Here is a 26,711-nt window from a genome sequence, read left to right as displayed (position 1 = left end):
CTCTTCAGTTCTCTTGCTCCCAAGAATGTTTTTGAATGTCTTTAACCATAAAGAAAGCTGAGGGCTGAAGAATTGATGCTTTTCAACTGTTGTGTTGAAGAAGACTCTTGAGAGTCTTTTGGACTACAAGGAGATCAAACCTTCAATACTAAAGGAAATCAGTCCTGAATATTCATTGGAAGGACTGATGCTGAAACTGAAACTCCAATACCTTGACCACCTGATGCGAAGAACTGACCCATTAGAAAAGACCCTGATGCTGGGAAAGATTGAAAACAGGAGAAGGGGACAACAGAGGATGAGATGGTTGGATGGCAGGAGTGGACAGGAGTTTGAGCAAGCTCCAGGAGTTGGTGATGGACAGGTGTGCCTGGTGTGCTGCAGTCCATAGGGTCACAAAGAGTCAGACAAGACTTAGCGACTGAACTGAACATCCATCTGAGGTGCTATTGAGGCAATTAAATTTTTTTTCTATTAAAAAAAAATGGCTTTTCCCCCTAAAATTTGATTTCACATTTGAAAGAGGCAAAGGACTTTTGTAAAACTAACATTTGATTTTTATTTCCACTATGTAGATAATAATGTGTTCAATTTTAGTTCTCTCATTAAACCCATTTATATATGATTTCATACCTTTACTCCTTTAAGGATGAATGAAAGCAGGTGGATTTTGGAGCTGGCCAATAAATATGAGCTTTGATTTGGGTTCTGTTACTCATTAGCAATCGGGCAAGTCATTGTTTTTTTCACCAGTAAAATGTGGGTCCTTTATTTAAAGGGTTACCTCATCTGTTTGTTGGGAAGATTTAGTGAGGTAGAGTCTATAAAACAGAATGCTTAACTAATAACTGAAGCTCAATAACCTGTCTGGATGAAGTTCAACAATGTATTGGTCTCCTGCTGTGCATAAGGTCCTGTTGGGGGATGCAGAATAAGCTGACTCATTCGTTCCCAAAGCAAAGGTCTGATATGTATCTATCATGTGCTTCCTATCCCTGGACTTGAAGGGCTCAGCTCAGGTATCATCTCTACTGAAAGGCCTTCCCTTTCACCATATCTACAGTCGACTCCTAGTTTCTCATCATCATATCACCTCGCGTATTTCCTCCACAGTATAACAGTGTTCTGTAGGTTTGAGTGTCTAGTGTCTTCTCCTTCCCCATAAGCTGGGGGTTGCTGAGAGTTTGTCTTTTTACTACTAAATCCTCAGCATGCCGCCCAATGTTTGGAACCAAGTAGACACTCTATTTTTAATCGAATGAATGAATAAATCCTAGCTGCCAGGGATACACTGAAAAACAAAACAGACATAGGCCTTGCCTTGATCTGATTCACAACCAAGTGAAGAAGCATAAGGATCTTTTAGTTACACTATTAAAATCTCTTTCTCTCTCTTAAGACTATGAAAATTCTACCTCAGAGCAAATTTGGTGTGTTTTATAAGGTAGATAGAAGTGGAAGTGCCAAGCCCAGAAGAGAAAGGGAAGAGTTAGTTGGAGTGAGAGGCTGTGGTGAATCTTGGGTAGAAAATGGCATGTGAAAGTCCATATTATTTGCAAAGTGGTCCTGGGACAGAGTCTGCCTGTTTAGCTGTGGTGACTCTTAGGAGGAAAACTCCCATTCTGAGCCTTACTGAGTTTTACTTTAGGCATGTTTTTATTTGCACCTCTGACTGTCTTAAACTCTTGGAACAACCATATAACACTGCTCCCCAATGCCACTCCCTAGTCAGAACCAAGATTATAAGGGGAAAAAGGAAAATATATCCCTTCTTCTAAAAGATTGCTACTTTTTAGAGAGTGTTCCTGTACTTTTGCCTGTGACACAAGTAATACATGTTCATCATGAATATTTAAGAAAATGAAGATAAGCTGTAAGAAGAAAGCATATCTAATTCATCATCTCATGATGCAGATGACCACTGGTACATTTTGGTATATGTGCTTCATTTTTTTTCTTTTTTTAAATTTATTTTTATTGAATTATAGTTGAATTACAATGTTGTAAGTCAGCAGTCAATTACTGCTATACAGTATAGTGGCTCGGTCATATATATACATTATTTTTCATGTTCTTTTCCATTGTGATTTATCACAGGATACTGGATATATAATTCCCTGTGTTATACAGTAGGACTTTGTTGGGTTTTTTTATTCTATACATAAAAGCTTCTGTCTGCTAACCCTAACCTCCCACTCCATCCCTTTCCCAAACCCCTCCCCCTTGACAGCCTATGTTGTCTATGCTTATTTTCTATCTCCCTGTTTCTATTTCATAGATAAGTTCATTTGTGTTGTATTTTAGATTCCAGATATGTGATATCATATGGTATTTGTCTTTCTCTTTCTGATTTATTTCACTTCACTCTTTCTGATTTATTTCACTTAGTATGATGATCTTTAGGTCTATCCATATTGCTACAAATGTAATTATTTCAATTATTTTTGTGGCTGAGTAGTTTTCCATTGTATATATGAACCACATCTTCTTTATCTATTCATCTGTCAATGGACATATAGGTTGTTTCCATTTCTTGACTATTGTGAACAAGGCTACTATGAACATAGGGGTTCATGTATCTTTTTGAATTATAGCTTTGTCTGGATATATGCCCAAGAGTGGGATTGCTGGATCATATGGTAATTCTATTTATAGTTTTTTGCAAAACTTCCGTACTTTCTTCCACAGTGACTGCAACAACTTATATTCCCACCAACAGTGTAAAGGGGTGGCTCCTTTATCCTCACATCTTCTATAGCACTTGTTATTTATAGACTTTTTAATGATGGCCATTCTGATTGGTGTGAGGTGGTACCTCATTGCACTTTTTATTTTCATTTATCTAATAATTAGTGATGTTGAGCATCTTTTCTTATGCCTATTGGCTATCTGAATTTCTTCTTTGGAGAAATGTCTCTTTAGGTCTTCTGCCCATTTTTTGATTGGGTTTTTGTTATTGTTGTCAAGTTGTGTGAGCTATTTGTATATATTGAAATTTAAGCTCTTGTCAGTCATATTGTTTGCAAATATTTTATCCCATTCTGTAGGTTGCCTTTTTGCTTTGTTTATGGTTTCCTTTGCTTTTCAAATTCTTATAAGTTTGATTAGGTCCAATTTGTTTATTTTTGTTTTTATTTCTATTGTCTTTGGAGAAGACTGACCTAAGAAAACATTGGCGTGATTTATGTCAGAGAATGTTCTGCCTGTGTTCTTTAATATGAGTTTTGTGGTTAAGTCTTTAAACTATTCTGAGTTTACTTTTGTGTATGATGAGGGGGCATGTTCTAACTTCATTGGTTTACATGCAGCTGTCCAACTTACCCAATACCACTTGCTGAAGAGACTGTCTTTTTCCTATTGTATAATCATGCCTCCTTTGTTGAAGATTGATTGACTGTGGTGTGTGGGTTTATTTCTGGGCTCTCTTTTCTGGTCCATTGATACATATGTATGTTTTTGTACCAATACCACACTGTTTTGATTACTATAGCTTTGTAGTATTGTCTGAAGTCTGGGGTTGTTTTGCCTCCCACTTTCTTCTTTATCTTCAGGATTGCTTTGGCAATTCTGGGTCATTTATGGTTCCATATGAATTTTAAGATTATTTGTTCTTGCTCTATGCAAAGGTCATGGGAAATTTGAAGGAATTGATTTAAATCTATAGATTGCTTTGGGTATTTTGGCCATTTCAACAATATTCTTCCAATCCAAGAGCATTGCATATCTTTCCACTTCTTTTAATCATCTTCAACCTCCTATATTAATGTTTTATATTTCTCAGCATATAAGTCTTTCACCTCCTTGGTGAGGTTTATTCCTATGTGTTTGTATAAAGGGGAAAGAAAGAGGGAAATTTGGGGCTCCACATTTACAGCAGGCAGAGCATCCATGAGCCCTGAACCTGTCACAGTATTATTTTCCTCTTCTGTGAAAGAGGAATGGTGATGGCACTTGTTCCCTGGGGTGGTTTAAAGGATAAAATAGAATAATTTAAGTGAAGAAGTTGGCTGCATAGTGTTCAACCAATGTTAATTTATTTTTACATTTAAAGAGGGAATAGAACAAGAAGAGAAAGGAAACATGAGCAGAGTAAAAAGGAGGAAAGAGAAAAGATGTGGTAGGGAGAGATTCGTTGTCCATAAACAGGAAGGAGTCAGCAGCTGAGGGTGAGCTGGGAGATGGATGGCTCCTCCTGAGAGAGGAGAGGCCGATGGCTGTGTGGGAAATGACGGGTTTTCTCCAGGAGCTGCTGCTCTGTCATCTGAACTCCTCACTGCTTTAGGCAAAAACAAAACATGGTAATGGCACAGCTTGCTTCTTGCCTGGGCTGGAAGGTTTCCCTCTCAATGCTGGTACATGTGACGGTCCTGATCTTACTCCCCCAAGGTGCCTCTCTGAAGATGGAGGTGAGGCCTGGACAGCAACCATCGCCCCACAAGGGCTGTTCTATCTCTGTTGCATCTGCAAAAGGGACCCCACCAGTATCCCATCCCCACATTCCCAGAACAAATGGGATGCATTAGCTATATCTTTAGAAATGTAGATTCTGAAACCAATCAGCCTGAGGAAATTCATGATGCTGTTTTGTTGGGGACATTATTGTTGTTTTCTCTCTGATCTTGTTAATGTTTTTGAGTAGCCTTACTGAGGTATAATCACCATACAATAAACTGCACATATTTGAAACATTAGATGTGGATTATGACACAGGGACTCACCTGTGAAACCATTACCACGGTCACCTCGAGGAGCACATGTATCACCCCAGTTTTCTTGTGCCCCTTTGTGGTTCGTCCCACCACCCTTGCCCCTAAAAGCCTTCTACATGACTAGAGTGTTTTTCCATCTTCTTATTTCCAGTAATTATAAAAAATTTGATGTTATCAGATCCTTGTGGTTCTGTTTGCTTGGGAGTGGGAGCTCACAGTATTTTTCTCAGTATCCCTCTAAATACTCTGATGTCATCCCCCACCACCCTGCCCTCATGTCAAAGATGCTTCTGTGAAGGCAGATGCATCTCTCTGTACACGTCACTGCAACTGGGAATGATTTTTAATATTGACCCTTACTATCACTTTTGATCTCTTTATGGAATTGGAAATAAGGCTCACTGGAGATGATTTTGGCTCCAAAGTGGAAGAGAAATTGTGGTTTCATTCATTCAACAAAGGAGAGGCTCCACTGTCTGTGCTTTGTGTGTGAAGTGAAGGGCAAAACTGAGCAGGCTCCTTGACTCATGAAGCTCACAGCTCATCAGGGGCACCGACCACCTCTAGGTAAACAAATATTGGAGGAAAATGGAAAGCACACAGTGACAAAAAAAATTGTGATTTAGTTTCTATTTTTAACATCCCATATAAGGAATGAAAGGGAGTTAAGGGAGTTGATAACAGTTTCTTTCTTACCCAAAATCTTGGGGAAGCCTGGGAGATAAAGTTTAAGGCTGGGTCAACAGCAGATGCTAAGGACCCGAAGAAGGAAAGAAGTTGGAGCCTCAGGGGGAACAGCTACCCTGCAATGCTAGAGCAAGGCTTGAGGCCCACTAGGTTTGAGCTTGAGAAAAATGGAGAGATGTCAGAGAATACAGCTAGAGGGGAAGGTAAGGACCAGATCAGAAGGCCTTGGGAAAAGTTTGGGTTTTATTCTAAACACAGTGAGAAGTCATACGAAGTTCTTAGAGGAAAGTGAAAGAAAAGTGAAAGGAAGTGTTAGTCGCTTAGTCGTGTCTGACTCTTTTGCATCCTCATGGGCTGTGGCCTGCCAGGCCCCTCTGTCCATGGGATTTCCAGGCAAGAATACCAGTGTGGATAGCCATTTCCTTCTCCAGGGGTCCTTCCCAACCCAGGGATCAAACCCAGGTTTCCCATCATACAGGCAGATTCTTTACCATCTGAGTCACCAGGAAAGCCCAGGAGCACATTTAATTCTTTAAAGATCATGGCTTCTCACTAAAGAACTCACAAATGAAGGAAATATCAACTTTCTGATTAAAACAAATAATTAGGAATCATTATAAAAATGATATTTTAAATAATTATAATAATGAAATTCTCTACTATGGCCCCTTAGTAAATAACAAATGACAAATGAGTATTTTATAATGATGCATGCTGTCTGCTAGGCACAACTCCAAGCTTTTGACCTATAGTTCTCATTTGCCTCCATAAAACAGGTATCGTTCCTATTTTACAAATGAGAAAATTGACTCAGAAGTTAAATAATTTCCCCAAGTTTTTAAAACTTGAAGACTAGCTTACCAAGGTAAATGAATTGGGCCAAGAGAAATGTCATTTTCTGTTGAAATGTATTTGTAACTTTTTGCTGCAAGGGCACATTTCAACCTGTTTCCTAGGCTCTGCGGAGGCTGATGGCTTTTAGAAAGAAAAATAGGTCACGTACTGAAAGGAGGTCTTAGCTTCAAGAGTAAGATTCTCTTATCAGCTGAACACTCTGGCCCCTTGATTCTGAGGACCCTGTTGTTGAGTCGCTAAGTCGTGTCCAACTCTTTTGTGACCCCAGAGACTGTAGCCTGCCAGCCTTCTCTGTCTGTCCATGGGATTTTCCAGGCAAGAAAACGGGAGTTGTTTGCCATTTCCTTCTCCAGGTGATCTTCCTGACCCAGAGATTAAGCCCACATCTCCTGTATTGGCAGGCAGGTTCTTTACCAATGAGCCACTAGGGAAGCCCTCTGACCACCCTGGTAAGAGATTAAGTGGTCAGAGGTCAAAGGGTAGGGGAATGTTCCTTCAATGAGGAATGTTGAAAGTCTGGAGTCAGCTGACAGGTTAGTGCACTTGCTGAGAGCATTATGCTGGCATCCAGGGACCAGGATTCTGCTGCAGTGCTCTTATCTCGCCACGAGACCTGAAAGTCTCTCCATCTTTCTGGTTCTCCATCCTGTTAGGGAAGTAAATAATGAACTTGACCTAGATGATTTATCCCTACCCTAGTTTTTCCTACAGAAGAGTTTGTCTAATGTGCTAACTGATTTATTTGAGCCATTGTGACAAACAGTTACTGTGTTAGGAGTATTAAAACAAACCACTCAATGAATTCAGCAACACTTTTAATAGGATTCATATCTCATTGTCCCCAGGAACAGCTATGTCTCAAAAATAATGTGTATTTATGTGTGTGTATATATATATGTGTGTGTGTACACATATATACGTGTATATGTACATACACATACATATATATAAAAATCTGATGTCGATTCACTCTAGTGATAATGTTTAGTTCTCATGAATTTTCAAACCCCTGGCACTAATTCCATGACTTCATGAGTTAGGGGCTGCTGGAATTAAAAAAACATAAATGATCATAATCTTAGGAACAAGGGAAAACAAAGCTGATTATAGAAAAGAAAATGAAATGACTTCACAGCCTGGTTGATTGAACTGCATACTTCTGACCCCTCCCCTCGGCTTCCTGATTCTAGACAGGTGATTATATTTAATACCCTGGCCTCCTGCGAGAACGGTCCCTCAGATGAAAGAAGCAGATTGCTTTATTCCCCTTGTCAGATGAAAGATTCTTTCCCCAGCATGCAGATCCTGGGCTGGTTTCTAGAATGGCTCACAAAGTGAGGAAAACTCGAAGAAGCTGCCTGGGTGTTGGGAGATTTCTGTCGGCTTTTTAATGAAGGTTATCTGAGACAAAACTTCTGGATCTTTGAAGCAGAGAAACCCAATTCTAGAAACTGGTATTGCCCTCTCCCTCGGCCTCTGCTGTGTTTGTTTTTCTAACAGATTCCTTTGTCAAAAGCACTGATTTTCTGTTCTCCAAGCTCGTTAATTTCTCAGCATTAATATGTTTACCTTATCCTCTAATTAGGTGCAACTTCTCACATATTTATGGTAGTGAAATGCCTACGAGCAAGGGTTGCCTCTTTCTGTACACAGAGGCCAGTCCCCACTTGTGATCTGTGCTCCGCTGTATGCATGAGCAGTGCGGTACCACTCATCAAGGGTGATTCACCAAAAGCTCCTTTGTCCGTAGGCTTTTATTCAATACATTAAACAAATATTTGAGCAACTGCTGCATTCCAGGTACTATCCTAGATGCCTAGGATTTTTGCAGAAAACACAGGACAAAAATCTCTGTCTCCTAACTCCTATAAAGTAAATTATATCATAGGCTAGCAGTTAGTAGATGCCTAGGAGGGAGAAGCAGAGAGTGCAGTGATAGAGGCTGGGAGAGTTCGAGTCTGGCAATGGAGTGGGGTGTATTTGTAAACAGGGTGTTGAGAAGCTGACTCTCTTTCTTGTATAATTATATTTATTTATTTATGGCTTTGCTGGGACTTCATTGCTGCATGGGCTACTCTCTGGTTGGAGTGAGCAGGCTTCTCATTGCAGTGGCTTCTGTTGATGCTCAGAGAATAGGTTCTAGGGCTTGAGGGCTTCAGTAGTTGTGGCTCCTGGGCTCAAGACAGGCTCAATAGTTGTGGTACACAGGCTCTGCAGCATGTGGGATCTTCCCAGATCAGGGGTCAAACCCATGTCTCCTGCATCAGCAGGCAGATTCTTACCACTGAGCCACCAGGGAAACCCAAGAAGTTGATTCTTAATAGGATTTGTATCAGGGAAGATAGCCATGCACATATTTGGAAGAAGAGGAACCCAGACATAGGACAGTGAGCAAAGATCTTTAAAAGGATACATGACTGATACATCCATTCAAAAAATAGTAAGGATGCGATGTGGCTGAAGTTATAGGAACAAGGGGATCATAGTGAAGTTGAATTCAGAAAAGGATTGGAGGCAGGTGGTGTAAGTCCTTGGTGGCCTCTGTTAAGGAGCTGGGTTTGAGAGTGAAAGGGGCCAATGCTAAGCTTAGATCAGAGGAGCTATGAAATCTCACTTGTGTTTTGTTCTTACATTTCTACAATGTATTTCCATTCACCAAATAATTTTAACACCAGTTGAAAATTCTTGCCTGAGTCAACTACATGAGAGCTTGCAGACACGTTTTCTAATTTTGTCACTCATCCTATGCTTATCAGCTGACATTCCTTTGTGAAATATAGCTTTTCTCATCAATTCTAGGTATTTGATTGCACAGGAATACATTTCCTGCTGAAAAGTAAAAATAAACACTTAAATCATTCCCTTTAAGGGCATATGTTTGAGGGAAGCTTTAGAAAAAACAATTAGCCTCTCAAATTGAGACAAATGTGGCTTGTGCTCTGGAAGGATGCCCACACTGTTTCCCTCTTATGTTGTCCTTACTTACTGGGATGAAATTCCAGCAAGGAACCATTCCTTGAATTTGCTGTCATCTTTTGGAGTCTCCTTTTGGATGTGCACCTATGATTTCAGGGAGGAAACGAATGACCCTGGAGGAGGGGGCATTACTAACTCTTGCCTAAATTTGTTGGTCAGATGAGCTAACTGTTGTGTCCATATCCTAAAGAGCAGTTGAGATTCTGCATGTCCCAGCTCCATGACCTGCATTATTTAGTTAACTCCAAATGGCTTCACCGAGTTTTTAAGGCTCTGTGAAATCTGTGCCCAGATGGCCTTAACTCCTTGATTCTTGTTCTCTTTGTCCTTTCTCCCCACTTCTTTCTCTCTCCTCTGTCTCTCAAACACTTGTACACACACACAAACATACACATCCCTACATTGTAAACATTATTATAGTCCCTCTAACCTACCCATCACCCCTCCCCCCAAAAAATTGTTCTATCCCATCTCAAGATTTTGTCTAGGGTGTAATCTTCCCTTGCGACATCCTTCTACAGAGTTACCTACACCTGTTGAATTTCATCCTTCAAAGCTTTCAACAAATGCTCCTTCCCTGATCTCCACCCTAAGCAATCCCCAAACTGATTCCTCTTTCTCTGTGCACCCACACCCCTTTACAACATCCCCCTCTCTCTTTGTTTTTCATGATCTCAGTTGTAAAAGTGTTACTAATGTTCATGGCAAATCAGCCTCAGGTCTTTACAAATGTCTTTACAAATGAGGTTTTTGTAAAATTTCTCCCAGTGAAAAAGTTGTCTGGTTCATAGTAAGCACTCAAATATTCACGGAGAAGAATTTAAACAGCAGCCATAGCAATTTTCAAATGTCTATTTTCATTCATCATTTCAATTGCTCAGTCATGTCTGACTGTTTGCAACCCCATGGACTGCAGCATGCCACGCTTCCCTGTTCATCACCAACTCCCCGAGCTTGCTCAAATTCAAGTCCATCGAGTCAGTGATGCCATCCAAACATCTCATCCTCTGTCATCCCCTTCTCCTCCTGCCTTCAATCTTTCCTAGCATCAGGGTCTTTTTCAATGAGTCAGTTCTTCTCATCAGGTGGACACCTGATGAAGCTCCAAACAGGTATTGGAGCTTCAGCTTCAGCATCAATCCTTCCAATGAATACTCAGGACTGATTTCCTTTAGGATGGACTGGTTGGATCTCCTTGCAGTCCAAGTGACTCTCAAGAATCTTCTTCAATACCACAGTTCAAAAGCATCAATTCTTTGGCACTCAGCTTTCTTTATAGTTCAACTCTCACATCCATACATGACTACTGGAAAAACCATAGCTTTGACTAGACAGACCTTTGTTAGCAAAGAAATGTATCTGCTTTTTAATATGCTGTCTAGGTTACTGAGCACCTATTGTGCCTCAAATAATGGGTACTATGCGACAACAAAAGTGAATCAGGAAATAGATCCTACCTTTGGGCAGAGTCCAATTTAGGAGAAACGGAACATATGTGAAGTTCTACATTACAAAGGAAAGTGAAGTGAAAGTGTTAGTCACTCAGTCGTGTCTGATTCTTTCAACCTAACCGACTGTAGCCCACCAGGCTCCTCGGTCCATGGCATTCTCCAGGCAAGAATACTGAAGTGGGTTGCCATGCCCTTCTCCAGGGAATCTTCCCAACCCAGGGATCATTCCCTGGTCTCCCACATTGCAGGCGTATTCTTTACTGTCTGAGCTATCAGGAAAGCCCCATATTACAAAAGAAGATGTGTTGAAAACCAGAAAGTCAAAAACAATAGGTTTAATTCACTCATATTTCTCTTTGCTCTGCAACAGATGTTTTCTCCAACAGCCTATGAATCTTCCCATCAACTAGGATGAAAACAACTCCCACACAGACACCAGGGAGTTTCTCTTGTTCCTCCAGAAGAGCTTTCAGTGTCATACGGATGGACTTCCTGAGCAGAGAACAAAGACATGACATGTTTTCTTTCTCTTACTAATTCAGGCTGGATTCCCTCTCAGATGGACTTTTATCACTCTCCTTTCCACCAACAACCAGGATTTTATTTTCATGATTCCTGTAAATTAGGATCAATACGCTTAATCCGAGATACAGCCAAGGGGACCATCAGCTTCAGTCCCCTCTGATTGCCTGAAAAGTCATTTCTGGATCCATCTGGGATTATCAGCCAGTCCTCCAATGCATCTAGAGAGACGACAAACAATCGCTAAGGAGCATTTTCTCTAATTTCCTGCCTATTCAGACCCCATGTTTCCCATCTGGGCCATGCATGGAGCTATCTTCCTTGTTAGAATCACAGTGTACTCCTTGAATCAACTCTCCTTATTAAATCAGGAGAGCTAAGAACAATCAGAGGTTTGCAAATTCTCCCTCTTAGTCCCTCTGTTTTCTCTGTTAATTTATTCATTCACTTGCGTATTCATTTATTCAACGAATACTGATTAATCACCTCCCTTTTTATATACTCTGCCTATTCCCAAAAGGATCAGAGGTGGCTTTTGGGATCAAACATAATGCAAACCAGGGAAGCTGGGGATGAAAATAGAAAGGAAGGAGGAGGGCTTGCCACCAGCTCCTAAGGTGGTTGGAATTTAGTCCTTGATCTATTCCAGCAAAAAAGAGATCTGTTGGATTTCCATGTTTTTGCTCTCTGCCCAACCAAAACATGCCAATTGGGTGTGGAGGACACCTTTTTCCTGCAACTGAATGCATTTATCGAGCATCCAGTGGAATGTTTTGTTCCTCTATGCAAATGCCGTCAGATAAAAGAAAGAAATAATTAGTTCCCAAATTTTAGTTATTTGCATGCTATCTTTCAAATGTTTGCCTAGCTTCATGACTGTTACTTATTTCATAGTTTCTTTTTTAAAAATTGACTTTTAAATTTCTTTTAAGAATACTTTAAAATTTTTTAAAAAGGGAATATTTATATCAAACACCATAGTTAGATAATAATATTAAAATAAACATAATTAAAAATAGCATCACATTCTAAATAAAACTAAAACTCAGAACTATGGTATCTTCCTTTGCATTACGAGGGAGATTAGGATGTATTAATGATTAAAATCACACTAGCACCAGATTGATAGCCAATTCTTTTGATTATTCAATTCAGAATGAAACTAAAAAAGAATAATCTCAATATGAACATCAATGTCACATTACCACTTTCAAGTAGCGTTCTCAATTTGCTCGAAACCCTTTTGAGTATCATCCCCCAGCCATGGAAAACATTGGTCAATTAACTGAAGCGGCAATTTGTGTGGGAGAGATTTTCTGGTCCTGGAAGACATGAAAGCTCTTGGTTCGTGTTCATATTAGGTTGATTTTTTTTTTTAAAAAAGTAAAACATCAAGTCTCCTAAAAGTAGAACCTCAAGCTACCCACACCTACACCCTTTGTTATCAACAAAGAATTTTTGCAATATAGTTGGCCCCAGAATAAAGCATGTGTATCTCTGGGAGGAATTAACAATTCTGATGGAGTTAGGGTTTTGGAAGACTTGCTTAGGTTCAGCAACAGTGAATTACACTTATTTAATAATAAGGCTGCTTATGAACAATATTCTAGAAAGAAAAAGGAACTATTAGTAAATTTGAAAGTCTTATGAAATCAGGTGTTTCCATTCCCTGATTAGATGTCCTAGTATCAATGTGCCTGGACTTGGATCTTAATTTCTTTCTCTCATACTCTGAAGTACTCATGTGCCTCTTTTCATATCCCTGGGCTTCCCTAGTGGTTCAGTAGGTGAAGAATATGCTTGCAATGCAGGAGACCTGGATTCAATCCCTGATTCAGGAAGATCTCCTGGTGAAGGGAATGGCTACCCACTCCAGTATTCTTACCTGGAGAATTTCATGAACAGAGGAGCCTGATGGGCTACAGTCCATGGGTTGCAAAGATGAATATCAGTAAGCAGAATCATCTACTTTGTAGATAAGAAAACTGCCAGAAGTGCCAGTGACATTCAACATATATACCAGCAATGACACCTGTTTTAATGAGTATCTAACTAGGTTTTGTCTACTTTGACAGCTTGGATGGTTTGCTCTACCATTTCAGAAGCAGTACTTTCTCTTCTGTCTTGCTACAGGTTTAATTGTGTCTCCCCCAAATCCATGTATGAGGTCCTAATGCCTAGTACCTCAGGATGTGACCTCGTTTGGGAATAGTCACACAGATGTAATGAAGCTTTGATGAGGTCGTTCTGAAGTAGGTGAGCTCCCAAGCCGATACAACATGTTGTTATACAAAGTTGAGGTATGTGTGTAGAGACGTGCACAGGAGAATGCCGTGTGAACATGAGGGCAGGGATCTAGGTGATGGGTCTCTAGGCCAAGGCACATCCAGGTTTGCAGCAAAGCACTGAAGCTATGAAAGGGGCATGAACCAGATTCTTTTCTCACAGCCCTCAGAAAGGACCAACCCTGCTAACAGCCTGATCTGGGCTTTTAGCCTCCAGAACTGTGAGACTATAAAGTTCTATTGTTTAAGCCACCCACTTGTGGTACTTTGTTATAGTAGCCCTAGCAAACTCAAAACTCTCTCTTTTTCCAATCTCATTGCAGAAGTGAAGGCTTGGAAGCTTGGCATCACTTTACTTTCTAAAAACTACTGTTCCTTGCTGAAATAACAAACCTCACCCCTATTATTCGATATACCACATGCACAAATGTACACTTGGAAGAGTCTTCTGGCAATTTGAAGAAAATATGGTCTTTCTATTAAAGACCATTGATTTGGGTGTTGTTATTTTTACTGATCAGTTAATGACAATTTTGTGTAATTTCAGGGACAAGTAAAAGGTTTGTCTCTTTTAATATCTTCCTCTCACTGATCCTTTTTAAGTTGCTTTTCCCATTCTAGTGTTCTATGGTTTACTGCATTTGTAGCAGTGTTTGTTCTCCCTTGATGTTGCTTCCTAGTTCTATACCAGTTATTTGCAGGAGGTTTTTGTGAAGGAGGTGCTAGGAAAAATTTTAAATGGAAGGTTTTGTGAGTAGGCTTGTTCAGGCTTTTCTTTTTTCAACTGAAAAAAAAAAAGGCAATTATACAACTGTTTTCTGTCCCACAGGCCCCGTTTCCTTGAAATTAGACATTTGTATGATTTTTATAGTTAATCCTACCCTCTCAACTTCTCTTAAGCAAATAGAAAGTGAGGGTGAACTGATAAATGATGGTATCCTAGGAGATGAATTTCATTGTCTGTTTCTCATATTGATAGGAGAAACGAGAGCTATTAGAGTATTTGAGTTTACAGTTGGGTTGGGTACAGTACAGTGATAACGAAACTGCCATTGAGTACTCATTATGCCAAATATGTATATACACATACATTGGATGTATATATATATACATATATATATAGAGAGAGGAAATTTATAATCATGTAAAATACCTATTATTTTGCTTATTTTTCAGGAAAAACGTAAGGCTAAGAGATGAAGTAGTTTTACAAGGTCAAACAACCGTGGAAAGGTGGCAGAAGTGAAATTAGAACCAGGTTGGTCTGTGTGAATCGTTTCCAGTGAACATGCACAATCTCACCGACTCCTAGTGGTTAACACATATTTAACTCTTACAGGGATCACTTGGCTTTCCTGCTTAATTAATGCAATTGAACAATTGTAGATTGGGTGGGTAATAATATATCCCTGGCTTCATTAACTAATCAGGGCCCCAAATCTTGTTTCTCTCCATCTGTATAGGTATTGTGTTGTTGAACTCTAGGATTCTCCTCACCAAGAATTCCTGAAAATATAAATCCATGTGTAAAGCTTAAATCCCAATAAATGCTAGTCCTTCCTAATCTGTGCGTCTTAGAAAAAGTCATTTACTTTCCCAAAGTTTAGGGCAGTATCATGTAGTTGATTTGTTGAGGAGAAAAAGATTTCTTTATAAGCATGATAATTCAATCTCTGACATTCAGATTAGAGAGAGACATATAGGTAAAACAGCAGATTTTAGATGGTGTGTTTTCATATTGGGATATGAATTTGTTATCATATGCTTATATGCCTTAAAATGGAGTTATTGGAAAAGATGCAGTGTTTTGGTGGGGTTTTGGTGTACATGTTTTTGTCTAAAGAAAATTATAAACGTCATAGCAGTGTTTTCAACACGTAAAATGTTGAATGCAGATAGGGAAATTAAGTAAAGCCTCATTGTGAACCCTGGAATGTTTACTTGTAAATTTAAGTATGAGAAAAAGAGTAAATGGGATCAGATGAAACAGTTTTCCCTGAGAAAATAACCATATAGTCAACATGTTTACATTGATTGGAATGTCAAAAGAACTTGAGCAAAAAGTCAAATAGGCACTCTTTCTGTGTAAAATTAGCTGCTATTCCACCCCAGATGGATGTTCTGACTGCTTCTCCTGATGAGGAGCGGTTGTTGCTGGTTTTGTATGGAAGCTTAGAGGGCAGGCGAGACACATCTGTGCAAACCAGACTCAGCACTCCTCTAGCCTGTGATGCTCAGGATTTGGTTGCCTTTCATAGTTCTTAAATGTATCACCCTTTAGCTCTGTTAAATGGCATGCATGCAATGAAATAAAAAGCCAAAGCCATAGAGTGTACTTGAGAACCTCTAACATGAGAAGTTCACAAATCAGATCTAATCCCTTGAATTTGTTTGCAACAGGATTATATCTGATTTGTGAGCTCCAATACATTGGCCACTGATGCAGAGAGTCAACTCATTGGAAAATACCCCAATGCTGGGAAAGATTGAGAGCAGGTGGAGAAGCGGGTGACAGAAGATGAGATGGTTGGATGGCATCACTGACTCAATGCATATGAGTTGAGGCAACTCCAGGAGCTAATGAAGGACAGGGAAGCCTGGTGTGCCACAGTCCATGGGGTCATAAAGAGTAGGAGAAGACTTAGCAACTGAACAACAAAATATGAGGAGTAATTTTAACCTTGAAGTTTAAGGTGCAATCAATTATGCAGATTGGAGAAAAATTCTGGAGTTGTTGAACAAGGTTTTGAAAGTCTTTCCCAAGGCTATTTGTATAAAAAGTGTCCTTAGCAAACATTTGGTGCCTGGGCTTTTCTTCCTGTTAAGGCACAATCTGAGATACCCTCACATCTGATACTTCTGCCTTTGCCATCCTATTAAGGAAATGCAACAAGGAAATATCAAACTGAATGCTTGAATCTACTAAAAATGTAAACTGCTCCTGGACCAAAGTCCCAGGAGACAGTTTATATACCTCTGTTTATAATCATGGTTTGAACATTCCAGCCTTTAGCCAAACCATGATGCTAAAAATCACAGCCAAATTATCAGAAAGTCCATCCTCCATTACCTTTCTCCTTCCATATCTTTGATAATAGAAGAATATTAAAAGGTAATAGAAATAAGACATAGGTTTATTTGGGCCCCTGTGAGCAAGTGAATAATAATATGAGATTTATGGGCCTTAGACACATCTATACAAAAGGAAACTTTGAGGAGTCTTAGAAGATTTTAAGAGGAGTTTTTGTCCCAGTCCATATATCTATAGTAACTGTATGTAAGTCCACTGCTAACTTAATGTAAAATAGTCAAATTTCACTTCAAAGAGGAGAAAATGAAGTTCCTTTCCCTGGTCAGTCCATTGACAAGTATTTATTGATTTCTTATACTAAGCTCAGGGTGATGATGCAGAGACTGTGAAAGAAGCAACATGTAATTTCCACAGAAAAGCTGCTTAAATTTCAGTTGAAAAGAAAACTATGCAACAGTTTATGTTCCAAGCAGTCTGTAATTAGTACTTAAACTGTGTTTGTGAAACAAGCTTTATTCCTTGTTCATGTATTATTTGTCACTCTGTTCCACATCATCCTCACTCTACAACTCTGACTGACAACAGCTCAGCATTTCGGAAGGTTGATGGTCGTGTCAACAAGGACTGAACATGAGAAACCACACACATGAGCTTAATGCTTCCCCCTGGAAGCACCATGGGTCATTTCCACTCTTACATCACTGTCATGGCCATGCATTTCTTTAAGGCATGGGAAAGGGCGATCTTCATAAATGCCCAAAAGTACAGGAGGACTGGTGGGCTTCCCAGGCAGCGCTAGTGGTAAAGAACTCATCTGCCAATGCAGGAGACACAAGAGATAACGGGTTTGATCCCTGGGTCGGGAAGATTCCCTGGAGGGGGGCATGACAACCCACCCCAGCATTCTTGCCTGGAGAATCCCCATAAAGAGTGTAGCCTGGCAGGCTACAGCACAAAGGGTTGCAGAGAGTCAGACACAACCTAAGTGACTTAGCACGCATGCACAGGAGGGATGACTATTGGTGCCCAGGAGCAATGACCACCACAGGATGTGATCACAAAAGCAGTGAGAACAGGGAGCAGGCAACAGAAGATGTAGCCTGGACTCAAACAGGAGGGATGGAAGAAAGGAATAGATTTTAGAGACAAGCAGCAGTCACAGAGAATTCTGTATCGGCTGGCAATCTGTCTTAATGTCTTATTCCAAAAAACAACTAAACAAACAATCAAAATAATCAGGCCAAATGGAGAGATGTTGGTCAAATGGTAAAAATTTCTACTTATAAGATGAAGAAATTCTGAAGACTGAACTTACAGCATGGTGACTATAGTTAATAATATATTATGTTACTTGAAAGTCACCAGGAGAGTAGATCTTTTAAGTGTTCTCATCACACACACAAAAATGTGGTAACTATGTGAAGTGATGGGTGTGTTAATTGGCTTGGTTATGATTATCATTTGTATATGTATATCAAATCATTTTGTGTACCTTAAATACATACAATTTTTATTTGAAGTACAAGGTCAATTGTACCTCACAACTGTAAAAAAAAAAAATGTGATTATAAAGAATCCAAAAGGAGGTGGCCAAATGAAAACAAAGAAATGTGGGAAGGCTTCTTGGGAAAAACATAAAAACTGTTTATCAGTAAAATCAGCATTCACAAATGTATATGTGCATTTTCATTTTGTGCTTGCAAACTGCAGCAGATGTTATTTCTGCTCTTTATTTTATTGCCCACAAATAAGCTACTTTTTTATGGCTGTCATAACAATGGTTAATCTGTATTTAGAGCTCAAAGAGTACCACACACTCTACATGCATTACCTATGAATTAGGTATTGGTGCTGTCCCACATTATAGATGAGGTCATTCAGTCTTATTGTGTAAATTAAGTCAACTAAGACCAGCCAGTAAGATGGTAGGATTTGAACCCAGAACTGTTTAACTAAATAGCCCTGTCTCCTAACTATGATCATACTCTATCTCGTTGATCTCCAATGAAATTAGACAGGTGACAATTTCTTAACAATTTGTGCTTCATTTAAGTCTGTGGTTGTTCTCCAGAGTGACATTGTAGAAACCTAATTTTACCAATGACAAAATTTGAGCTGTATTCATGAAATTCTCAGACATAATAACCAAAGTTCATGTCAAATGAAATTAAGAAAGAAAATCTGAATAATAGAAATTCCACTGAAGTATAAGGATGGTGGGGAATATGTGCTATGAAATCCCAGAGAAAATGGCAAGCCATTCTGGAAATTGTGGCATTCAAAAGCTCAAATGTTGAAAATAAAAAATGTGGAACGACTTATAGTTCATGTTGTCTTTAAACTGAGACTTCATAACGTGAATGACACTGACAGAGTGTGGTGATAGAAATGTGATGACAGTAGCCTTAGCACAAATCAAGCTAACTATTGTATGTGTGCAAAGAATGAGAGTGAGCATTCATTGAATGCCAGACACTGTGCAGAGAATATAAAATATTGTATGTTGAGTGTGTATAAAAGCAATTATTATGATGTAAGCCATAGTGAATCAATCTTTCATCTCCTGAAATGAGATTTTTCTTTATCTTTGTCATTACAGAAATTGACACAAATTATTTAAAAGAAGAAAAGCAACCCCATCGCCATAGTTGACTTCCTGTGTTTGGTAAGCTTCTGTTTTTAGGGTTCCTTCCATATGGTTTTATTTTAGAAGTATGTTTATAATATATATTTGTTGCTTGTGCCTGTTTTTAAAATCCCTGACTTCTTTTTAATTAGATAACCCTCTCTTCTGTGAATAATATATTCAGTGTGGTTTAAAAGATGTTGGCACAGAGAATGTATTGCTATATGAGCTGGTGGAGTTGGGTACCCAATCCAGAATGAACCGATCAGAGGTTTTCCTGAGACTTTGGCAAGATAAAACGTGTCAGGAAAGACTTTCTAATGAGGCTTCTTGGTTGAGTCAGTATGAGTCTGGAGTTTCCAAAGGCCATCTGGCCACAACATGGAAAAAGCCAGCTTAAAACATGCAATTGGAGCCCTTGGGTCTCTGGACATTCTGGTTCTGTGAGCCAGTAAATTTTTCTTTTTTGCTGAAGTAGGTAGATAGAAAACAGTTGGGAAGGAAGACAGTGGTTCTGGTGACCACACTGAGACAAAAGTGAAGTGGCAAAAGTACATTTGATTAGAAGTTACAAGATAGTCCTGGTGCTAACCTTGACTCATGACTCTACTTAACTTCCCTGAGTCTTTGTCTCCTTTATCTGTGATATGCTAATATTTGATTACTTAGAACCTAAGGCCTATGTCATCTTAAATTGTTATTCCAAGTTCATTGCTTTAACTCTATTTTGTTTATCCATTCTATGTACTGATCAATAGTTTACATCTGCTAACCCCAGACTTCCAGTCCATGCCACTCCTACCTACCTGCTTGACAACCACATCTGTTCTCTATGTCGGTTGAGTCTGTTTCTGTTTTGTATATAAATCCATCTGCATCTTACTTTAAATTCTACATAAAAGTGATATCATGGTATTTGTCTTTCTCTGACTTTGCTTAGTATAATAATTTCTGGGTCCATCATATTGCTACTAATGGCATTATTTCACTCTTTTTAATGGTTGAATAGTATTCCATTGCATATATGTACCACATATTCTTTATCCATGTATCTACTGATGGATATTCAGGTTGCTTCTCTGTGTTGGCTATTCTAAATAGTGCTGCTACAAACATAAGGATGCATATATCTTTTCAAATTACAGTTCCTGGATATATGCCCAGAAAAGGGCTTGCTGAATCATATGGCAACTCTATTTTTAGTTTTCTTAAGGAACCTCCATATTTTTTTCCATAGTGGCTGCACCAATTTGCATTCCTACCAACAGTGTAGGAAGGTTTGTTTTTTCTCCATACCCTTTCCAGCATTTTTTATTTGTAGACTTTTTAATGATGGCCATTCTGACCGGTATGGGGTGGTAACTTATTATAGTTTTGATCTGCACCAAGAATAAAGATGAAACCTCACACTAAGACTGAAAATTGAAAGATGTGATTATCACTTATTGGATACAGGCATAAAAGGACTAGTGCTATATTAACAAGACCAGTGCTTGTTCATATATTGTGACAAGTGCCATATATTGGCAAGTGGATCCTCCTACTTACCTTCTAGTCTACTTACCTGTCATCAGCTGATTTTACTGCCAGCATACCCAGATATTAACATGTGGGTTTCGCTGAATGTGAATAGCCACCACTTGTAAGCTCTGTAGATACCACATATCCAGCTATGTGTCTCTCTTAGAAGATCCTAGGCATATACAAAGATGTTTATATGACTTGTAAGCTGTTTTGCTTTTTTTATTAGCCTAGACTGGTGCCTCCTTAGCAGTTCATTTCCTGGGAACCTCTAGTTAATTTGCCATGTAAGCAGAGAGAACTTGAAAATGTAATAGGTATGTCAGAAAGTTTGACAATCTAAAATTTGCAACTTTCAGCTTCTAACATTCTCCCCTAAATCTGACCAATGAAGTAGTGAAATTAAATATGCTTGCAAAATTTTATACAGTTTCTCTTTTCCCAGTTATGCTTAAAAAGAGAACTTTTGCTCCTATTTAGAATAACGAAACGCAAAAGTCCAATCTGTTGTGTATTGGCTGATCCAATGGAAGGAGCACTGGGCTAGAATATTAATTACCTCTGTCACTTCTTTGTGCTTGTACTAGTAAAGTAATTTCCTGATTGTTCTGGCTCCAATATTTCCCTTTAATGATTCATTCTAACTAGCATCAAATATATTTTCAAAATTGACAGGTGTCTCCCTATCACCATCCCAATTAAAAGCCTCCCATGGGCTGCTTAATAATAATTAATTATTATTAATAATAATTGCAGTAGTAACATTAATAATCATGGGAGCCAACACTCACTGGAGTTACTATATGCGTGATGTACTTTATATGTACTTCTTTAATCTTCACAGTAACTGAAGTTCACAATTGTAGAAACTGGGGCCAAAAAGTTCGGTAATTTACCCAAGATCACATAGCTAATGTGTGATGTAACTAAGACCCAGACTCACATCTGTCTGACTGAAGTTTACTCTCTCAGTCATGATATTATTCTGCCTCTTCTTCCTAATGACAGACTCACTCCTTGGCCAGTCTTTGATAGAATGGAAGCCTTTCGTTTGCTCACATAACTCTTTTATTACTCTTTGATACACACTCTTTCCTCCAGCTCAGTTTCCTCTTTATTCTTTTTTAAAAGTCATATTCCTTCCTTAAGCTCTTTGGTTTTTCCTTTTCTCCAAACTTTTCCACCTTTGCTCTTCCTTTTCACTTCTGTCTATTGCACCCATCCTTGGCATCCTCAGTCATTCAGTGAACAGGTCATTATTACCAGCAGCCGCTGGTCAGTGACTATTCCTGTATTCCATAAATTCACTGAGTAGTGGGAGCATCAGATATGCATGGGGGATCCATTCCATAATAGCAGTAGCTGAAAAAGATGAAAGCAGCCCTATTCCAAAGCCTAGTACTTAAAAATTATTGGTAAAGAATCAAATTCCTAGTCATCTCATTGAATCTCATACCTGCAGGAGTGAGTAATCTACCAGGCACATTATAAGCTGCTTGAGCGTTAAACAAAGCCCTGCTTCTTTAGTATCACTTTTCTGTAGGAAACCAACTTGAAGGTTTTAAGTCCTATCTACTTTTTCTAAAGAATTTCTGTGGGTGTGTGTACATTAAGTAATATGACTGTCTAGATCTGTGTTGCTGTTCAGTCGTGAAGTCGTGTCCAACTCTTTGCAACCTCGTGGACTATGGCACACCAGGCTACCCTGTCCTTGGCTATCTCCCAGAGCTTGTTCAGACTCCTGTCCATTGAGTCAGTGATGCCATCCAACCATCTCATCCTCTAGTCACCCCCTTCTCTTCTTGCCCTCAATCTTTCTCGGCATCGGGGTCTTTTCCAGTGAGTTGGCTCTTCGAATCAGGTAGCCAAAGTATTGAAGCTTCAGCATCAGTCCTTCCAGTGAATATTCAGCATTGATTTATTTTAGAATTGACTGGTTTATCTCCCTGCTGTCCAAGGGACTCAGGAGTCTTCTCCAGCACCACAATTTGAAATCGTCAGTTCTGCGCTCACCCTTCTTTGTGGTCTAACTCTCACATCTGTACATGACTACTGGAAAAACCATAGCTGTGACTAGAGGGAACTTTGTCGGCAAATGATGTCTGCTTTTTAATATGCCATCTAGGTTTTCATAGCTTTTCTTGCAAGGAGCAAGCATCTTTTAATTTTGTGGCTGCAGTCACCATCCACGGTGATTTTGGGAAGCCCAGGAAAATAGTCTGTCACTGTTTCCATTGTTTCCCCACCTTTTTGCCATGAAGTGATGGAACTGAATGCCATGAACTTAGGTTTTTGAATGTTGGGTTTCAAACCAGCTTTTTCACACTCTTCTTTCACCCTCATCAAGAGGCACTTTAGTTCCTCTTCACTTTCTGCTATTAGTGGTATCATCTCCATGTCAGAGGTTGTTGATATTTCTCCTGGAAATCTTGACTCCAGCTTGTTATTTATCCAACTTGATATTTTGCATGATGTATCTGCATGGAAATTAAATAAGCAGGAAGTCAATATAAAGCCTTGATGTACCCCTTTCCCAATTTTGACCAAATCCATTGTTCTGTGTCTGGTTCTAACTGCTGTTTCCTGACCTACATACAGACCTGTGTGTATACTTGCAAATATATTGACAGTTATTGTGCTGAAAGATAGGAGCATTGGAATTGTTGTTGTTAAGGATCCAGACTAAGAGCCTCTGATGGATATGTGGCATTTGATAAATATCCTCTCTGGGGATAGAAATAATGATTTCTGCTTTTTTTACTTCATAGAATTATTATGTTAAGCCAATTAGGTAACTGACATCAAAGAATTTATAAAGTATATCTTATATCAGTGATTCGCACAGTGTGGTCTGAGGACCCCCTAGGGGGTTCCTGTGTCAGAGTTCAGCCAGAGGAACAGAACCACTAGGTTTTACACACACACACACACACACACACACACACATATACAGAGAGAGAGAGAGAGAAAGACAGAGAATTTATCGATTTATTGCAAGGAATTGGCTTACATTGTTGGTGGGCTAGCTGTGTAAGTATGGCATTCATAGGGAAGAGCCTTAGCTGGCCAGGGTGGAATTCTCAAATTCTGAGCTGAAACCGCTGTCTATAGATGGCGTTTTTTCTTCTTTTTCTGAGAAGACACAGCTGTGTTTCCAAGTCCTTTCAACTGACTGAATCAGGCCCTATTTTAGGTGGACTGATTATGGACTTGAGTCACACCTACAAAAACACCTCCACACCACCTAGACTAGTGCCTGATTGAGTAACCAGACACTGCAGCATAGCCAAGTCAGCACATAAAGCTAACCTCAGTTCTCAAAGCTCTTTTAGGGGGTCCATGAGTGCTCCCCTTTATAACTATGTATAAAGCTGGATTTTTCTTCATGTATTTCAAGCAAAACAACATGATGCAACAGAATGTATAGATAAATGCATATGAGAATCCAGCTGTATTCTATGAATCCAAACACTAATGAGATTTAGAAAAGTTCTCACTAATTATTTTAAAGAAATGAATAAATAATTTGGATTTTTCTAATTTTAAGTTTCTAATACCGTAAGTGTAGATGGATATAGCATGCATAAACAAAAAACCCTAAATAATTTTTAAGAGTATAAAGGAATGCTGATTCACAAGCGTCTTTTGTGACCTTCTAGCAATAGCACCCCACTCCAGTACTCTTGCCTGGAAAATCCCATGGACGGAGGAGCCTGGTAGGCTGCAGTCCATGGGGTCTTGAAGAATCAGACATGACTGAGCGAATTCATTTTCACTTATCATTTTTATGCACTGGAGAAGGAAATGGCAACCCACTCCAGTGTTCTTGCCTGGAAAATCCCAGGGATGGGGTCGCACAGAGTCGGACACGACTGAAGTGACTTAGCAGTAGCAGTAGCAATGACTTGATCTGATGGTATAAAGTATCTTTTTGAACTTTGTTCCTCACTTTCAACCTCAGCATGCAGTATTTTATTCTAAAACTAATTTTATATAGATCTCAGTAAATTATGCCTACCAAGTTTCTTTAAGTGATGGTCAAAATATTTATTTGCAAAATATTTTTATGCATGTTTTATATATCAAAAATTATTAAGCTAACGAAATGGGTAGGAGGGGAATTGTGGTGGTTTTCTATCCCAGTGGGTTAATGATGAGTCATTTTTTACTACTTAGTCACCTTTTGAGTAACCAGAAAAAATGAAAGAAAAAGAAAAACAAAGTCATCCAAAAGTCATAATTGTGATTAACACAAACATAGCCAAAATATGGTGCAAAACTGACTGAATGAAAATCAATCTAGGCAACACTATCATTATATAGGATCACCCTAAAGGGGAAAGGAAAAGAAGAGTAAGTATGATTTTTTTAAGACAGAAGTTGCAAGCTAAGATTGCAACAAGGACCAGGCAGGTAATATAACCTCTAGAAGCAGTCCAGCTGAGGAATGGGGCTACTCAGGCCCTGTCCAGGCAGCACCATTCAGCAATGGACAGCTCTTGAGTGATGAGAAACAACCCACAGTTGTCAGTTCTTTGCCTAGTTGAGTTCCACCAAAAAAAAAAAAAAAACTGTATTATTATGAGAAGCATCCCAATGTTTAACACTGCCAATGAATCTGAAATTTAAGTTTGTGCAGGCCAAATGAAATATTTGTGCAGGTAATTACCACTCTGTTGCCTCTGGTTTAGGAGCACTGCATATCACATAAATTACTTGATGATAAACGACCAAGAAGTCATCATCCACTGAGGTTTTGTGTAGTTACTGCTGTTTTTCAGCTGAGCCTGCCCTTGCCCCCTCAATACTTCTTACTATAAAGGCTTTTCATCATTATTTTGTCTCTGCTTTTTAAAATTATTTCAGAAATCAAATTAATTGCTAGCGACTCAGCCTAAGACTTAACACTCCTTCAAACTGCTCATCTTTAGAAGTTTGTTCAGTAACTGTCTTAAGAAAGAGCCTAGACTGGGGAAAGGTAAAAAAGACTCACCAAACTCATTTACTCGGTGATTCAGTTCTGTGGTTAGCTTAACCCAGCACCTTGGGAATTTAGGGAACAGCTTTTTTTTTTTTTTTTTAATTTACTTCATTTTAATTGGAGGTTAATTGCTTTACAACGTTGTGCTATTTCCTGCCACACATGGACATGAATCAGACATAGGTATACATAAGTCCCCTCTCTCATGAACCTCACTCCCACCCCTCTAGATTGTCACAGAGCACGTGACTTGAGCTCCCTGCTCAGGGAACATTTAAGGCAGAATTTCTCAACCTCAGCACTCTTGACATTTTGAGCCCAGTAATTCTTCATAAGAGGATGCTCTGTGCAGTGTCAGATGTTTATCAGCATCTCTATTCACCAGATGCCAGTGACTTCCCCATCACAGTATGATGGTCAAAGATGTCTCCAGATAGCTCCAAAAGTCCTCTGGGGTGGGAGGGAGGTGGCATTGGGCAAAGTTGCCCCTTGTTGAGAATACTGATTTAGGAGTGTCCATGCCTGGCCCTTGAGGGCATTTTACCTCTTTCTCAGGCTGCTTATACTGTATTGTTCCCAAGGGGAGAGCTGGTAAATGAACTGTGTTCCATCATGTTACATCTCCAGAGATGTAACTGTCCTGGGTTACTGTCCTACTGTCCATCCCCATACCTCAGTCCTGAAGGCACTAGTTTCATGGCTAGTATCTCCTGTAACTAACTCTTCCTCATGATCTTGTTATTACTCAGTACTTCTTCCAACCCATGTTCATTAGTCCTCAATCAGTATTGCATCTGGTTAACTAGCTAAAAGGCCTCTAGTTATTTTCCATTCCAAACACTTAAAACATTACTCTGCTTGTTCAGTGAAGATTTTTCTAGACCCTTGACTTTCTCTAGACTAAAATCGAGACAAATAAGCACTGACTTATCAAAGTGACTACAAGAAGATTTTTCCCTGCAACTACTTCTGTTACCATATGAAGAATTTTATGACTTTTTTTATAGGAATAATTAAGTCAAACTGTTAAGGATATTCAGGAATTAAATGAGTCTAATTACATAGAG

General features: G+C 39.1%; 1 protein-coding gene across 3 annotated transcripts in view; it reads left to right on the top strand.

Annotated features, from left to right (window-relative positions):
* ATP10B (ATPase phospholipid transporting 10B (putative)) overlaps nt 1-26,711 on the top strand; it is a 360,994-nt gene that overhangs the window by 31,301 nt on the left and 302,982 nt on the right. For 2 of the 3 annotated variants that reach the window (XM_043913467.1, XM_043913469.1), the window contains exon 2: nt 19,116-19,181. The gene's annotated coding sequence lies outside the window, so the exon portion shown is untranslated. Of the gene's footprint in view, nt 1-14,661; nt 14,744-19,115; nt 19,182-26,711 lie in introns of all 3 variants that reach the window. The other variant, XM_043913468.1, reaches the window with a different exon arrangement.

This window comes from Cervus elaphus, chromosome 9 (assembly GCF_910594005.1).
Source record: "Cervus elaphus chromosome 9, mCerEla1.1, whole genome shotgun sequence".
NCBI lineage: Eukaryota > Metazoa > Chordata > Mammalia > Artiodactyla > Cervidae > Cervus > Cervus elaphus.
This window is presented reverse-complemented; position numbering and strand designations above follow the sequence as displayed.